The sequence below is a fragment of the Pararge aegeria genome, chromosome Z, assembly GCF_905163445.1.
Source record: "Pararge aegeria chromosome Z, ilParAegt1.1, whole genome shotgun sequence".
Taxonomy (NCBI): Eukaryota; Metazoa; Arthropoda; class Insecta; order Lepidoptera; family Nymphalidae; genus Pararge; species Pararge aegeria.
The window spans coordinates 24,027,896-24,047,092 of NC_053208.1; the positions used below are offsets into that span (position 1 = coordinate 24,027,896).

At 35.5% G+C, this 19,197-nt stretch overlaps 1 protein-coding gene and 1 long non-coding RNA gene across 2 annotated transcripts in view; one reads left to right on the forward strand and one right to left on the reverse strand.

Annotated features, from left to right (window-relative positions):
* The window catches only part of LOC120636039 (alpha-mannosidase 2), a 186,483-nt gene that overhangs the window by 100,012 nt on the left and 67,274 nt on the right, over window positions 1–19,197 (reverse strand). The window lies entirely within an intron of this gene.
* On the forward strand, window positions 6,494–11,205 carry LOC120636040. Its single transcript, XR_005659332.1, has 4 exons — window positions 6,494–6,540; window positions 6,787–6,840; window positions 8,121–8,216; window positions 9,284–11,205. It is a non-coding gene; the product is annotated as an uncharacterized LOC120636040 (long non-coding RNA).

Sequence of the window (19,197 nt, forward strand, 5' to 3'; positions counted from 1 at the left end):
TGAATGGGCAGCAAAGTATTGGCTACGAACCCTAAAATTTATAAAAATACTGTTAAACGTAATTTAGCACTCATAGCTACTTGTCTATATAAGTTTAAGAGGCTTACTAACTTATTGCCATTTTGAGGAGCAATATAAAGTAAAACGCCCACTCTATTTAGTCCTAAGTATTTGACAAGTATACTTGTAATTTTACTAAGTACATCTTAATAATGGGGTTAAGTACTAGGAGAGCTCCTTGACAATAAGACCCATCTTAGAAAAGCAATGTTTCGCAAATTTGTCTTCTATAATTTAGATAATTGCAAAACAAAATAATTAAAAGCTATTCCAATAAATGTTATACCAATAAAGAGACGAGAAACTAGCATTTTGAACATCATCTTAAAGTGGGTGCCAAGTCAAATATAAAAAATATTAAGTACTTAATTCGTAAACAGTTCGCTATTATATACTAGCATGGAAAGTATCTCGTATATTTTACAGTGTATTTTCACCGGTATTAAAAATGTTTTAGAATATTATACTTCTTTCTTATTTTCATGCCCATAATAGAACGGTTACACGGCTTATATTTTTGGTTTGTTGTTTGTAATTATTATTATAAGTTTTTTAATTGGAATTATATCAAGATAGTTCTGTTGTAGTAAGCTGTAGGTAAAGCTCTTTTTTTGCAACTTATTTCTTTTTTTTTTATTTGGTACTAGCCGTTGGCCGGGACTTCGTCTGCGTTTGATTTTGTTTTTTGATGGGGCATTAAATTTAGTTGTAGTTCTAAAAAAAATCTAAGTATTCAGTATCGCTAAGCCTAAAAATGTCTAAACTAAATGGTATGCTGTCGGCTAAGGAGTTCTGTCCTCTATTTCCAACCACATTCATTACATCTACACAAAGATTGGGCAAAATTAAAAACATATTACAACCTCTATAGTACAAAAATAATTATTTAAATCGGTTATAATTTGTCGGAGTTATGGTATAAAATCGTCAAACACTTTCATCCCCTCTCCCAAAAGAACTGAGCTAAATGTCGGTATAAAAAGTATCCTATATCACTTCTAACACTTCCAAGAATATGTGTACGAAGTTTCATGAGGATCGGTTAAGTAGTTTTTGCGTGAAAGCGTAACAAACAAACTTACATTGACATTTATAATAATAGTAGGGATAGGGATAGGGATAGGGATGACACTTATTAACAAATTCGGTTGTTTAACCACAATTTTTTTCCAGAATTTTCCACCATAAGTATACTTGAAGAGTTAAGATTATTCTCACACAGTTGTACTTCACCAACACGGCTAGCATGGGCAAAAGACAATTATCTCCCCGGGCAAAGGATAAAAATGTATCTTCTCCCACAGCTTTATCAACTACCAGAGCATTGGCGCACAAGTTGAAATAATATTCAAATAATATATTATGTGTAATAAAAGTGGGGGTAAACTTCTCCTATTTCATGATCCTGTGCACGTGGACACGTAAATATATTTTTTGTCTCCTGCCTGTCCTAGCCCTTCAAGTGTTATGTAAGTAGATACATGAACAACGAATGATCTTTCTACAAAAAGGAAGGTGGAAGGATCTATATGATACATTTTATGTACAGATCCACCTGTTAAATTAGGACAAAGGAAAATATTTACTATAACATTTCAGTAATAATTTTTGAATGATTGGCGTTTCTGTAATTGAAGGATCGTAGCTTATGCTCATCACGTTATTTAAAACTGGTAAAATAAAAGAAACATTTCAGCTTCATGAATGTGCTACTGACAGCAGGTGATTGAATGGACGATTTAACTTTGAAAGGGCGTTGTTTTACAATAAAAACACCTACACCTTTTGTTTATTTATTTGATCAACTTACGAATGATTTGATCATAAAAACTATATCATTATATCAACTGACCATTTTGTTTTTATAATTTTGAGTTCTCATAGTTACACAAATGGATAAAAATGTTGTTTTCAGATACATACTGCGCTGTTACACGTTTATGTTACTATATTTTATACCATAAAATAAATAAATAAATATACCATGACAATACACACATCAAGCCCCAAAGTATGCGTAGCTTGTGTTGTGTTATGTGAACTGTGACGGATTAATATTTGTATGAATAATGTACATAAATTTTGTTTTCTTTTTAGTTTTCCTAATCCTAAGGTTGCCTGGCAGAGATCGCTACTTAGCGATAAGGCCGCCTTTTGTATCCTGCTTCATTCTTCATTTGTTTGTTCTTTTTTTTGTCTCGTTTTTCTGAGTGGCGTACAAATAAAGAGAATAATAAAAATAAATAAATATAACACCCAGACACTGTAAAACATTCGAGTTCATCACATTTCCATCACACACATTATCCAGTTGTGAGGATTGAACCCACGGCCTGGACAATTGGTCTCTGCAACCAGGCTCGCTGCCCATTGCGCCAATCGGCGGTCAAAATCTAATATATTTAAATAAAACATTTTAATTAAAGAAATCTAGATATCAGTTGTTTTTAACGGTGAAAGAAAACACCGTGAGGAAACCTGCATGACTGAGATTTCTCCATTATGTTCTAAAAGACGCGTAAAGTCTATCCAGCATTTGGCCAACGTGGTAGACAAGCGCATATACCCTTCTCATTCTGAGAGAAAGACCTGTGCCTTATAGTGGGCCGGTAATGGGTGACGATGATGAATACATTACAACGTAGCATTACATCAAAATTACAATAATATGGTAATGTACAGAATCTAGTACGAAAAAAAAAACATAATCAAATCTAGAAATAGTATCTTAAGCATTATACTAAAATTGTTTACGAACTGCGGGGCTATACTACCCTCGCTTAAAGCAGCACTATTTTAATATGATGTTTTATTGTAATATTCCTTAACGCAGTTTAAATAAGGATCAACATTCTGAAACAAAACCGTCAACAATAATAAGTGCTTCAAAAGATGATTGAGTTTTTGTAAGAAGTTATGTCTTCTGTTTATTTTTAAGATTACAAGTTTCTTGATTCGGATTTTGTAGACGGATAGTGCCTAACTAAAAACTCTAAGATGAACCATGGTGGACATCAAATAAACGACATTGAGGGAAAATTGTCATCCAAACAAATTGAATCTCCTACAATCCAATTTGATCTAAAAGAACATTTTCACGACACAACTTTAGTTGCGATCTCAGTTCCGAACTATAGGTAATTGGCTTAGAACTTGCAGACTTCGAGAATTGAATATGACTATTATGTTAGGTCTCTCACCTGCGAAGCGGAATGTAAAACGTTTATCCTTCGTGTCATGAAAAAATTTACAGTAAAGTTGACATAATTAGCCAAACAAATAACAAATAATAAATAACTATTTTGTTTGCCCAGAACTAAAACTCGGGCTGTGAGACATTTAAAAAGTAAATTTATTAAACTAAGCATTTCTATTACGTCTAAGTTTATTTGGTGTAATTCAACCAATCTATGGGTAATCTATACTAATATATAAATCTCTAGAGTTTTTTACGTTTGTTCCGTTAAAATTATTAAACTATACATCCGATTGAATTAAAATTTTGCTTCCATGTAGAGGATACATTGACTTAATGGATAGGCTAACTTTTTTATGAGTGTTAAATCTGTAGTTAAGTGTATAGCGGGGGCGATAACTAACTCTTTAATATATGAAATGTGGACAAATTTTTTTGGGCTATGTTACGAGCAAACAAGAATGTATTGAATGAAGTTTAAATCACAAAATCGGTTACGGGGGTGCTAATGAAAAAAAATGAAAATTTTATACTAAAGTTCCCACAGACTTAAAATTTAATAAAAGTTTCATGTTTGTTAAATTAAGGTCACTTACTATCAGATTTCGAAAAATTTAAGCCCTAGAGGTGATTGTGGGGGCGTAAAATTATTTATAAAATTATAATTGTTGATAACATCCTAAAGGTTTTTTTATAGTAATAAATGATGGACCAAGCGGTGGTAACCTAATGGTTAGTAAAAAAACATAATTTGTTACATAAACAGAGGAACACTTGGAATCCCATGCAAGGAACACATCCTATGAAATAACACCCTTCGGACTGGAACGCAGCTTAGCAGCTTAAATAGGCATGGGGGTAGTAGGGATTTCCGTGGACAAGCGTGGCCACAAAATGCTTTAATAGGTACTACTACTAAAACTTTAAGTGCGGAAGAGTCTATGTAAGATTTGCAATCAATGATTGCAACTATCTATAATTTCCAAAGAATACTGGTTGCCTCTGGAAGTAGGAGGGACATCTTTAGTGCTAAAACACATATCTATATATATATATAAAAATGTTATGTTGGTTTGTGCACGCTTCAAAAACTCAAAAAGTTCTGCAATGTTCGGGCTGAAATTTAAGCATGATATATAATACGCATCAAGGATTGTTTTTATCTATATTAATCAACCATTCAATCAAAATGTACCACAGCGAAGCGTGGCAGGGTACAACTAGTCTAATATGAAATGAATGAATGAATGTATATACTTTTATAGCACACCACAAAAAGTATATACAAAAACAAAAACATCAAACTATATGTTACAAATAGTTTTGATGCTTTTATATATTTCCTATTTATACAAACTATATATATAAATAATACAAAAGTATCGCCAGTTTCTATTGTTACCCAATACGAGATATGTTGCACTCGTAAGTTTTGGGAGAATTTTTTTTTTACACGAAATAGACGTATTATTTATTAATAATTCAGTTTATGAATCTATTGATATAATTAATCGTGTTTTAACTTGTTTAGAATATGACTAATGTTATACAAAAGAATAACTTTTAAGATTAAGCCGTTTTTTAATCTAAAATGCTACTCCATCGTCAAGCTATATAAAATAATAATAAAAAGAATGTTTTTAATTTTAAGCTTTTTTCCAATACTTATATTAGGTTCATAATATTATAGGCCCTCGTTGTATGGGAGCCCCCTTAAAATATTGCTTTTTCAGTACTTATACATATTAATTTCCGCTTTGGGCTACAGGTTTACATAGGATTTGTCAGTTGGTAAGAAAAGGAAGGCTTTACTGGATATATAAAGAAAAAAAATGTATTTTTGTTGACTTTGAGGGTAGTTAACACTAGTTATAAAGGCGATTTTCTATAGGTATCATAATATTTTAAACGAGGGTAATTTGTTACAATGTTAGTGGAATATTCCACTGGTTCGACGTAATTTAGTGATGTGAAATGTTAAGTTCATTTTATACATTACGATAAATAGTAAAGAGATGGTCCATTATAGTAAATTGGATGTTCTTTTACTGAATAGCTAGTAATTGAAGATATATTTCAATTACAGTTTTAGCCGGAAATGTCTGTATAATTACCTCATAAAAAGCTCTTAGTATGATTGTTAAAATGTTTGTCTGAATATTTTCCGACAATTGGATGAACTGACTACCTTCCTGGCAGCGAGCGGTTTGGTTTTAAGGTTGATCCTGGGTTCGATGGCCGGCAGGGGTAATTTAGGAAGTCATTATTTCAGAATTTTCTTTGGTCTGATCTGATGGGAGGTTTCGGCCGTGTCTAGTTACCGACAAAGATGTGCCGCATAGTTATTTGGCGTTTTGATACGATGTTGCGTATAAACATATTGAGTCTGACTGTATCATCGCTTACCACCAGGTAATGCAAAATTTTTGCATTGCATGCAAAATTGCATTCAATGGCTAACTTTTAGTTTAATTTAAAAAAAAACGGTTTTGAGAGAAATTCTACAGGTAGTAAAGCAAGGAGATTTTATAGATTATTTTCTATTGGAAAATTGAAACCATTCATGTGAATGTTATCTCATGGCGCGAAGTTGCAAGGCCGTCGAAAATTAGTATCAACAAAAAAAATAGTTACAGAGAGACAAGATTGACTCTTCTTATGTACTTCATTATATTTATGTAGTACCTTATATGTGATAATAACCGTATAAACCCACATAGGTACCTGTATAGAAGCAGCGTGATGGGTCTAAGCTCTGGAAATCTATACCTCTTATGAGGCATTAATATAATAATGATAAAAGTTAAGAATGGGGTGAAAGGGTAAATAAAAATATATATACCTAAATGTAAAATATGTTTATAAAATAATGTACTCGTAATTTAACATTGAATTTTTATGAACATTGTTGTACAGCGTGATGCTGAGTTTGCGGACATTTAGCATATTGTTATTAGACCTAATATTGTTTTTTTGTTTTTGTAACTGTATCTAAAATAATAAAAGAGCATGCTTAAAAGGTTATTTATTATTACTAACTCGCTTTGCTGCACGTAGTAGCCGTATGACCACTACAAACAAGCCAACTAGCCACCAGTCAAGTTTGCAACTACACACGGCCGAAGCCACCCAACGATCTAAAATCGAATCTTTATCGTAATTATTTGTAAGACAGGACATCCCTATGCGCGTCGTTTGCCACCTCCACGGAACCCCCGGTATAAATAAGCAGGGAGCGTACACTCGGCCTCTTTTCACTCCAGACGCGAGATGTAGCATAGGCGGTAAGTGCTTTTACTTTTCGATCTTAGCTTTTCTGAAACCAGTAACTTATTTATGTATATCTATGTCTAATATTAACTTATTTCAGTATCAAGACGCCGCCTTCCATTTATTTAACTCCCTTTCGTGCTCCTAAAGCTGATTGCAATAAAGTTAATTTCAACTGCATACCCTAGGAAGCTTTTTTTTTCAATAATTAAAAAAAAAATTCTCAGCGTAGTTTATTTAACATATTTTCATGTTTACAGAGATTCTCGTCTACCGTGGGAGCATGCTGCCTGTAGCAGATGGGGCTGATGGCCGTGAGTAATTTTGGTTTATTAAAACATCTTTTGTCATTTAGGTCGTATGTTTTTTGTTAATTTTGTATTTTCAAGGTTTTTTTTCGTTAATCGTAAATGCCATTATAGTATTTTCAGCACGTGGTTTTTAGTTTAATATAATTTAACTTAACTTACGTCTAGATTGCAATAGTATTTAAAATAAATTAATATTTATTATAATTTTTTAAATTTAAAAGCCTAATACAAAATGGTGAAATAATAAAGGCCGCCAATTTGTTTCGGCAGCCATTTTGATAATTTCAGCACGTGGTTTTTAGTTTAACAGAATGGCACCAAATATAGGCCGCCATTTTGTTTAGGCAGCCATTTTGATATTTTCAGCACGTGGTTTTTAATTTAACAAAATAGCGCTTAAGTAAACTCTAACGTTTAAAGTTTTCTTAATTATATTTCGTCTGCATTTTAATACTATTTAAAATAAATTACTTAATTTGATGATTTGTAGATTTGTAATCCGTACACAATTTTACGAAACGTGGTTTTAATTTCATGATGCTGTAGCCGAAAGTGGCTCTAGTCTAAATAAATGCTAGCTTTACTTCTTTACTTCACTCGAGTCATAATATCGAAGGAGTGCTAGCAGTCAGCTTTTTTGTATATGCAATGCAGTAGAAATCAAGCGAAAGCATACGGTTTTAAAGACAATTAATCTCTTCTTTTGAGTTCAACATTATGCATGTATTTTATTAGTTTGTCTGTTTCCTGCAAGCTTTTCAATTGGCCTATTTTAAGATATGTATCGCGTTTTCATTAGCTTTTTTTGCTAGCTTAACTAGCTTGAAATCAATCTCATCACCCTGGCACAGGTGAGCGCTATGTCTTTTATGTGGGAAGTCTTGGGTTCGATTCCCGTTAGGGGTGATAGAAAAATAATAACTTCTGAATTTTCACTTGTCTGGTGGGAGGCTTCGTCCGTGGCTAGTTACCACTTTACCGACAAAGCCATGACACCAAACGATTCCGATGATGCGATGCGATGGTGTTAAAATAAAGTGATACGTGACGTGACGGGAGTGTGTTTGATATAACTACCATGCCTCAACAAGGTTAGCCTGCTGCTATCTTAAGACTTAGGCCTTAAAAATAAATCTGAAAAAAATTACACTTCAATGCGGGTTGGCGGTTATCACAATATTTATTGGTCACATATTATTCACTCTTGTTTGAGGGGTACCCAAAGTGGAAGGGCGTTTTCTAGCTATGCGTATACAAAATTATTAAGGGTTTGTTATTTGCAGGGACCTCCATCAAAGCCCGTCTCGCTATGCAGCATTGCTCCCGGGCCCTCAACATCTCCAGCATCTGCGCCTCTTAACAATGCAACCTTCAATGAGGTAAGTTTTATTTTTTGGAGCTGTGTCAATTGTAAACTCTTTTATGTTCACGGGTCAAACGAACTTTTATTGTGCAAGCCAGTGTTAGTTAAATTTTCTAGTCAAATAGGTTCCCTCTGTGCGTAACTAGGATATGAGTGCAATCGTTTTAAGTATCCAGGTCACACATAAGTTGATCAAGATGGACTCAAATAGTTTAACATTGTGGGCATAATTACTTATAAACAAACTTGCATTTTTTTTTTTAGAAATTTTAGAAAGGCTTGCATTCGACAACTATCTTGCCTTATGGAAAGCAGGTTTAGTTTTAAAACACTTGTCTATTCATATTCATCAGTTTTTTGTTTTCAAAAATGTCCGACCGCATCGAGATTCTAAAGACATTAAGGTGCGACTGTTTTTGGGACAAAGTTTCTTGAAAACTTCTTCTTTAGTGAAATTTATTCTGTACTGCATTGAAGATCTTATGCCGTAATAAAGTATGGTGGGCAAAGACTTCGTATCCGAACCATTATTTATATTTATGGGAGTTCCGTAGAAACCGATTAGGGTTTAATATAACTATCATACCGAGAACTGGTTAGCCCGATACAAACTTGTGCATCATAACTTGCAAGCAGGTTCAAGGGATAAGTTCTAGTGCATTAAAAATTAAACTAAAAATGACCCGACATAGTCAAGCACTTTTCATTTGATAAGTAATTTTGTGGTGGCCGCCATCTTCGATTTTTGGAAACGTATCATAGTGTGCAGTATTCTAACAGTAGGTTCCTTTCATTTGATATCCATATTGAGGAAGTTGTGAAAAATATATAATCCGCCGTTTTGTAGCGGCGGCCACCTTAGACCGATTTTTATCAAACATAGCTAGCAACGCTCTCGACTTAATTCACCTTTCAAACATAAAAACAAAATCAAAATCAGTTCATCCGTTCGAGAGCTACGATGTCACAGACACACTGTGTGTGTGTGTGTGTGTGCGTGTCTGTTATATTATAGCACCTACTCATGACAACGCTTCTTTTTTGCCGGGGGTTAATAAAAATGTATCTGTTCTCTTCATCCAGCAGGTGATGCAGGATTATGTACATATTCGCACTCTGGCGCAAGAACTGCTCGGTGCGAATATTAAATTCACTTAATATCTGTGGCGAGCAGCTCTCTCGCCGCTTGCCGCTGCTCCCGCGGTATCTGGGAGTCAAGAACCTAAACTGCCTTCACGCAAAGCCTCGCCATTGAAATATGCAGCGAACGTGTCCCACCTCTTGCCAAGATGCATCGTCGAAGCATTTTACAGCAGGAAAATCGCGACAAGCTACAAGTAAAGAAGTCGTTATGTTTTTTTTTTTAATAGCTTAGGCTAGTTTGCGTTTTGCAAATTTTTTTTTCTCGTAGGATAAGATATGCAGCGGATCAGTCTTCAAGAGTTTTGAGTATGACTGGTTGTATATGCATAAGAAGTAAAATTATGGTTTTTTTTTTCTTAGTGTAAGTACATACAGGTTAATGTATAACAGCCGAGTTATCCGAAAGCTTTCTTTAGGTTATATTTAGGATATATTTAGACAAGCTTAGGTTTAGGGTATCATCGATATGCAAACGGATTGACTAATGTGCCTTCACCTCGGAATCAAATCGCTTAAGAATTGTGGAAACAGACAATTCCACAGGGTAAACGTTTCGCTAATATAAGTTTACTTGGTATTATCAATAAGATAAGATATGAAACGGATCAGTCCTATCAATGATTGGTTTGCCTTAGAAGATTATATTTTGGTTTGTTATTTTTTTTTGTAGGATAATATGTGCAACGGAGCAACTTGGGTAGTTCTTTTTTTTAGGATTGATTCTTTATCAATTTTTTGATCTTTGTCCTTACTGTTAATATAGAAGTACTGTACGGTTCATGCAGTTTTATGTACAACAAAATAGTTGTACCGTAGCTTTATATGGGTTCAGGGTAATGTTAAGATAGACTTAATTTAGTTTTAGCATGTCATTTATTTGCACGCGGATCGGATAGTCGCCTCAAATCAATTGATGTGAAAAGAAACAAACGAACTTCGTAATGTACAAAACTACAACAGTATATGCGAGTTTTTTTAGATTAAGGTTAACAAGCATTCTTATAAATAAGTTTTTACAGCACGTTATTTTAAGGATATCTTTCACCACAAACGAGTCACTTTTGGGTTTTGGGAATATATGTTCATGTTATTAGTTATTAGTTTTATTAATAGTTTCGTTAGATACGAAATTACTGTTATGCCCATTGTACTTTTAGTATACCGCGTAACCTACCATTTAAGACTGATTTGTATATGATTTGGGAGTTGTCTATATAAGTTTTAGCGTTGCTCCAGCGAGTCCGGAGACGTGCAGCCGTGTGATCTATCACCCGAAGTTAATAATCAATCTAAACCAAAATCTTCAGGTGGTAGAAGTTTGTTGGTGCCATCTGAAGCTTTCGATTAGATTGATTATCATTAATTTCAGATGTATGACGCTTCGCAGTGTATACGAACGATTTACGTACGTAATTTGGAAATTAGTTTCTAATTGCCAACCAGTAAAATCGTACCGCCGAGCGTATCTGTGGCGTCATACAAATTGAGACATGGTTGCTTACCGCCTTGTTAAAATATAGTTTAGATTTAGCGTAAGATTTAGTGCCACCGAACGAAAAAACAATCTGATTAGTGATAGCTGACGTGAGTACGACATCATGTCATCTTTCAGCAATCTGATTGGCACAGCCACACCACTTATCTGTATCATCACAGGGTAGACGCTGCCTTGCTTAGTTTGTAAGATTTATACTTAATATATTTTGCATGCTATTTCGTTCGCAGTGTCATGTCTACGCCTCACAGACCCACTTAATGATACTTGCTTATTTTATTTTAGTTTGTATTTTTTTCTTTACTTTTTTTTTGTATTTGTACACAAAGTACAAATTTAGATTTAATAAAGCAGCACGTCATTCCAACAAACTTGTTTTATTTAAAGCTTCCTTACTTGGTTTCCAACTGTTGCTAGCTCATCAAGATGAACATTTAGAAATATTTTCCATAAATATTTTGTTGCAATTGATCGTGAAAGTAGGAACGAGTCGAAGTCTACCCTCAGCCTATTCCTGGGCCCACAGTGCTACTCTGTAGTGGATGGGCGTGTTTTAGCGATTTGTCACATGCTTATAACCTGTCATCATCATCAAATCAACCGATAGACGTCCACTGCTGGACATAGAGGTCTTTTGTAGGGAGTTCCAAATTACACGGTTTTGTGGACTTTTATAACCTGTACCGACAGACAAACGTAAATTTCCTAACTCTGAAATAATCTTAGTTCTGATTACTTAATACAAAACTGAGTTACTTATGCAATATTTGTAGGCCCTACTGACTTTTACTTTTAATATATGACATTGGAGCAGCGTGAATTAAATCTTGTGTTTTTTTTCCTGACTCATTTTTATTGGGTTGGTCCTTTTAAATCTGATTACTATGACACAGGTTGAGCTCTGGTGAAATATGCATATGCTTTTTATAATAAATGGAACCGCGGGCTTTATGTTATTTTCGAGGCAGAGTTGTTGACAAAGCCAATTTGCTTACTCCAGGTGCAGACCTGGACTATGGACTAACTTGTAGTAGAAGCAGTTCTACTACAAGTTAGTCCATGGCTGCAATCTTACCTGTTGTTAAGTGATAATGCAGTCTAAAGTAGCGGGCTAACCTATTAGCAGTATAGTAGTTATAGTAAACCAATTAGCCCTAGTATGTTTATAGGTACTACTGTCATCGTATACAGGAACGCTAAATAGCTTAGTGGAACATCTAGGTAACTACCAGGAAGCCAACCTGGGACCTTTCACTTAAACCACAGCGCTCAAACACTGTACTGAAAAAATGGAAAAAGTAACTAGGTTGGGAGCCAGGAATCTACTTACCTGGACTTCTTAATCATTCAACATTCTCACTAACAGCCAAACTGCCAATTTGGCTACGTAAATCATGATCATTCTCAGCTTCACAGGCGAAAGGACCACGCTGCTGTAATGTGCATTGGCTAAGCGTCGTAAGACTACGTAGTGCGTTCCAAAAGCTTTGGAACATTCACTAAGTAGTTAGCCGTAGACATTTCTCTAGTCACAGTATTACCGAAACAGTTGTTGACTAATACTGAGAAAGTTGTACTAAACGGGCCCTTTATTAATTTATTTTATTTTATTAATTTACATATTGTACACATTAAAACTACAAATATGTTAAACTTCACAAATTATTTAGATGGATAATATTTATAGGTTATAGTTATTAGGGAAGGTACATTTTACATCGCAAATACCTATGTGTAATTGTAATAATGCTCTTGATTATAAGAAGGCTCAGAGTCACTCAGCGGGTGATGGAGAGAGCAATGTATCTCTATGTGATCAAATTAGACATGGGGAGATCCGTAGAAGAACCAGAGTCACCGACATAGCACAGCGAGTCGCAAAGCTGAAGAGGAAATGGGCGGGGCACATAGCTCGGAGAACCGACGGACGTTGGGATTTCAAGGTGCTGGAATGGCTACCTCGCATAGGCAAACGTAGTGTTGGTCGGCCCCCAACGAGGTGGACAAACGACATCAAAAGGGTCACTGGAAACAAGCGGCCCAGGACCGTGGATTTTGAAACTAAATAAAAAAGACCTATGTCCAGCATTGGACCAGCATTGGACAACAGCAATTGGTTGGAGTGATGATAATGAAGATTCTTGATGCTTTTAATAAGAATCAATAAGATTAGCACGTTGCACAAAGCACATTAAGGAATAGAGAGTGAACGGGAGTACATAAACGAATGGTTTAACTCTCCACTCATTCAAATCACTACTGTGACGACAGATAACTTATTTCGATATTTAATAACAATGATGTTCGTGATAATAGCTTATCTCAGAGGCACGCCACCACGCCAATTTCCTGACCTCGGGCTAACCTCGAACTTCATTTGTGCTTAAAATGTGAGCAGGTATATGCAATAATTATATTGCCAGTCAATTCTGCAGATTAACAGTATCAAGATATACAAAATATTAATATACAGTCTCGTTTGTATATGTCGGTATATTTCATTTGAATTATTTGTATGCAGATTGTGTGTGCCCATCACATGCATTTATTTATTATCTATTACATATTGATGTATAATTCTATACTGTTAATCTCATGCAACAGAACGGCTGAACGGATCTAGATGAAATTTAGTACAGGGATAATCTGGAATAGCACATGGCATATCTAAGAATGTTCGGTTTCCGAAGGGTTGATTTGTTTTTGTTTTTCACAGAGCAAATGATCGTCCTGTCAGTTTGCATAGCGGAAGTTCAGGGGTCGGGAAATACTAGAGGCATAGGCATTAGGCATACCCATCCAAATTTACACACGAACTAAGTCTTGGGAATCAACTAGTTATAAATATGTTATTGTATTAAACATATTAATTTAATATTGAGATAATCGTATAATACAAAGACTGCTCAAAAAGTAACTCACCATGATCATCATTAACTCATTAGCGGGCACACTCCGGGGCACGGGTCTCCTCACAGAATGATATGGGTTAAAGGGTAATTCACCACGCTAGCTGAGTGCGGATTGGAGAACTGACAGGCTTTCCACACGATGTTTTTCCATCGCCGTTTGAGCAAGTGATATTTTAATTAAATCAATAAAGACTTGAGAAGTACGTAGCGAAGATCGAACCCGGTTGTACCGAAAGGAAAGTCGAAGCGATATACACTAGGCTATCGCCGCTAAAAGATTTAATTCAATATCAAATTTTATAATACTACCTATGTCACGAAGACGTTAATCAACTTCATCGATTTGCCTAAACGCCTTTCTAACGATTTGCTCAATTAAATTCTCGATAGCCGATAACACGAAGACGAAAGACCATATTCAGGGTCAGGGTTTTTTCTCAATAACATTTTATCCTCATCGCAAAATTTTTGGGAAACAAATCCATACATCAATAAAATATCTACTAGTTGAAGTTTGACTTTGACTTTACATAATATTACTAGGCAAATAGCTATATTGTCCAGTGGTTTACAACTACGTCGGAAGGCTTCGCATATGAGAAAACTTTAGATACGTGCAACTAGAAACTTATGGGTAAAGCGTGTACCTACCTCGGATATTGTCTTCTGTATGAATGACATATACATTGGGCACAGTTTCGACAATGCAACAAGGCACGCTGAATGCCTGCCAAAGCCATTTCACGCGGAGATCAAACTCAGTAAAAGGGAAACAAGCGAGCGAGAGAAATTCCTGCTTGTTGTTTGGGCAACGCGCTTCTCTGCCATTAAGACGGACGGTAGTAGTATACACGCTATTTGCTTTATTTATTATAAAACAATTATCTCTACCTTCTACGAGTTTTAAATTATTATAGTTATTATTCACTGAAAAATATCAATTTTTAAATGAATATAACAATACCACATCTTAACGGCGTAACAAAAACCCAACCGGGTTTATCCGTACACCGGTATTCATCGTTCAGCGCTTCGAATTATGAGTAGGTAAGTATTTTTTAAACCTCAATCAAAAAAAGAAAAAAAATTGATATCACTTGCTTTAACGTTCTCAAAATTGATAAAAATATAATGATAAATGGTGAATCACTAAAAATAGAGATTTCCACAGTTTTTCTGGGCGTGACCTTGGATAATAAGTTACAGTGGGGTGCCCATATAGATTCACTAGCGGGTAAACTAAGCTCGGCTGCCTACGCAGTCAGAAAAATTAGACAGATTACTGACGTTGAAATAGCCAGGCTAGTTTATTTTGCGTACTTTCATAGTGTTATGTCCTAAGGAATCTTGTTATGGGGTAAAGCAGCTGATATCGAAACTATATTTGTATTGCAGAAAAGAGCTGTACGGTCAATATATAAACTTAAATCACGCGAATCCCTCCGTGAGAAGTTTAAAGAAATAGGCATACTTACTGTAGCTTCACAATATATTTATAACAATATAGTATTTTAAAGACAACATATTAGTCTTTATACACAAAAAGTGGACATAAACAGTCGACTTACAAGAAATGGTCATAAATTAGTGTCATCTGCATATCGTCTGCGTAAGGTACAGGGATCATTTGTGGGATTGAGTATACGCTTTTATAATATGATTCCTAAGGTGATTTTGGACCCGTCAATGCACAACTTTAAAGAATTTTTTAAAACACATTTATAACAGCGAGGTTACTATACAATTGATGAATTTTTAAATGACAAGGTTGCTTGGAAGCATCCGGCTCCGCTTTCAGCTCTCACAAGATAGAAAATTGAATGTTAAAATGCAAAATGTAAATTGTTGATGTCGGAAAAGAGCAACTGCTGAGTTTCTTGCCGGCTTCTTCTCGGTAGAATCTGCCTTCCGAACCGGTGGTAGAATCACTACAAACAGACAGACTTGACGTTTCAAAAGTGCTTATATTAGGCCTACTTGAAATAAATGAATTATGAAATTGAATTTGAATTCAAATCTGTGTGAAGTGTGCACTGGGCCAGCGTGGTGGACCCTGAAACCCATTGCAGAAGGAAACCCGTGCACTGTAGTAAGCCGATGTTGCGGTCATATAATGATGACCTACGACTTTATAAGTCATATTGTCTTGACCAAATAATATGTCGCAGTTACCTCTAACCACTGTATTAAGAACCCTCATTCAGCCATTATTGCATACAGTGCATTGTGTCCAAAAACAGTGAAAACGCCCCGCGCACGGCATACTTCACTCACGCGGAATGTTGCTAGCTCAAAAGATTTTCCTATTTCCCGATTTAATGGTAAACGTGTAGAAAATTGGAGGTAAAATAACTGCTGTCAAGTGCTAAATGGAATGAAATGACTAACCGCCTGTTCGAGAAACACTACTAAAGTGGAGTGGTTTTCGATGCTTTAATATTAGTGGTGTACGCATCTTCTGTATGTTCTCAATTCTATGCCTCTAACCTAACAGCCTAACGGCTCTACCGGATAAATTAATAACTACTATTTTACTGTTTATTTATTTATGATTAATTTTGCTTAGCTCCAGAATTAAATCAGTTGATGGCACGCTTTTAACGATCATCATCACATGTTAGGGATATTAGGTATAATGCAGATTTGGCCTTTAAACTGCATTATCACTGATCGAGGTGAGTTTTGAATTCCCGACATTCCCGATAGTAAGTACTACTCACTCCTAGCATCCGACTACTTTATTTTGGCAGGGAAAACATATTCACTCTTACGAAATCGCGGGCAAAAATTCGTATAATATACATACCGGATAGCTAAGTCGCGAGGGGAGCGTGAAAGTGGGATCGGGGGAGTGCGGCAACACGGTGGGGGAGACGGGGAAGTATTTAACAAGAGACAATCCTCTGGCCGCGACCTCCAGTCGTAACCGAGTTATGTTCTCCCTGAACTCGAGTAACCTTTACGTGGAACAACGTTTCTGCAAGATTATCCAGTGAGCATCAATATGCTCAAAAATTATGAACGCCTGATATAGCTCTAGGTATACTTTAAGTACATCTACATGGTCAGTGGCGTGCACTTCATATACTCCTAAAAGCACTGCCCTAATTATTTGAAGTAACTCTTACAGAAGGGGATTTTTCCATTTTATGCCATCTTCCTGCTTTATCCCTACATTGGCTGTTTACTATATGTACGCCACTGTACGTGGTTTCACTCTATTTTTTGCCACTACAAGCCCCTTTACCCCTAACCTTTGGTAAGTAACACTAATATGTAGGTAATTTGATGTAATGTAAAAGAAGTATACTCGTTTAAATCAGCGTGATAGATAAGAATGTACACCGAATAACTAATCTGCATCTCAATGTAACTGAGAACACACAAAACAGAGCAAATACAATAACTGAGCGAAATAGTAAGTACCGATCTAGAACAGTCTCCGACCATCATGTCGGAGAAAAAGGAAAGGAACACAAAAAAACGACAGCGTACCGGAACGTTATATCGCTTTTGTCGGTAGGGTGGAAACTAGCCTCCCACCATACAGGACGTATTCACTTAAAACGTACAGGTATTTTATAAAGTAACATAACCGCAGTTTTAACGAACATTGGTTGCGTTTTCGATATTGGTGTCAAGCTATATTATTAATATAGATAGGTACCTAGTTTATACAGTTTTACCTAGTTTATACGGAGCTTGTGAGGAATAAATAATACAGTTTAAAAAACAAATTCGTCGCTAAACCAACCTTTGTAACACTTTATATAATATTATATGCCTACAACACCAATTACTTGATGTTGAATAATAGTTAACACGGTTATATACCACTTAGACGTATTAACCTAACGACGCTTTAAAAGTTGAGGTCTCGGATTTGCGGCCAGGCGGGAGACTATATTGAGAATTTCTAGTTTCTTAATTCGCCCAGTTCAATCAGAAGAATGGCGATGTCGTAAAAGTTGTTCGTTAATCGTGATTACATGTTTTAAGATCGGTTTCAGTTAAGCTTGATGTCATAACAATATTACTCCTGTGATTCACATGAGCACGCAAAATTTCAGCTCCTTGTAATTATAATGCGGCTCTGAGCTAAGCTATACATTTTACCATAAAAATGAACATTGAGGATCCAAAGTTCAAAAGTAAGTATTAAGTACTTACTTTTGAACGTTTGGAATTATAAACAAAAAAACTGGTACTGGCTTATTTCTACGGAAAGTATCAACCTGGCTGTTCGGCACGGAAATACAGCATTCTTGACACCATTACAAGTGGGCGTGACCTTTAGAGTAATTAGTTTATTTATAAGTTTTATTGTAACATTAAGGACTCTTGAACCTTCAACAAAAAACCATCCATTAAAAATTATACTGACATTATATATTATATGACGGCCGAATGGCGCAGTGGGCAGCGACCCTGCTTTCTGAGTCCAAGGCCGTGGGTTCGATTCCCACAACTGGAAAATGTTTGTGTGATGAACATGAATGTTTTTCAGTGCTGGATGTTTATATGTATATTATAAGTATTTATGTATATTATTCGTAAAAATATTCATCAGTTATCTTAGTTCCCATAACACAAGCTACGCTTACTTTGGGACTAGATGGCGGTGTGTGTATTGTCTTAGTATATTTATTTATTTATTATTTATTTATCCATTAAAAATGCAGAAAACCTCGTTTTGTCCTATTACCTACTCATATTTGAAACGAAATAAATACTAATGAATATTCTGAATTGTAATATAATCTAGCTGTACGGACACATTGTAGTAAGCGGCGTTACATAATAAGATAAGCGGAGTACGCGAGTCAAGAGTGAGGTCGAAACGATCAGACGGCCCGGCTATGTTATAGAACGCGTCACGTAAAAGGAGCGTTAGCTGCGCAGTGAGGGATCCGAGAGGATCGATATTAAACATACTTTAATGTTCATTACTCTAAACATTTACTGATGAATGTTTTCGCATATATTCTTAAAATTATCTACTGGCTGGTCGAATATACGTTTGCACACTTCCATAGAGTAATGTCGTATGGGACAAAGCTGCTGATTTAGAAACTATATTTATAGTACAAAAGAGAGCTGTACGATCGATAAGAGTGCCTTAGTATTTGCTATTGTAAAAATAATCTACTGGCATGTCGTTCGACATGGATCTTTTTACGTACAACGACCTTCTCATATATGTAGGTCTTCCGTTAAATGAATTGTGACTTGTGCGTTTTCATACTTCCTCTAGCGTCTTCAGCAAAGGGAGCCCATAAAATTGTTTTATTATAAAACGTAAGTTTGACCTACATGAACATTCTCTGACTAGTATTGTAGCATTAATTCGCATACAAATGTAAAAATTATCTACTGCGCAGGTCGATACGTCATAGATCTTTTTACGTGCAACGATCTTCACATATATGTAGGTCTTCCGTTAGGTG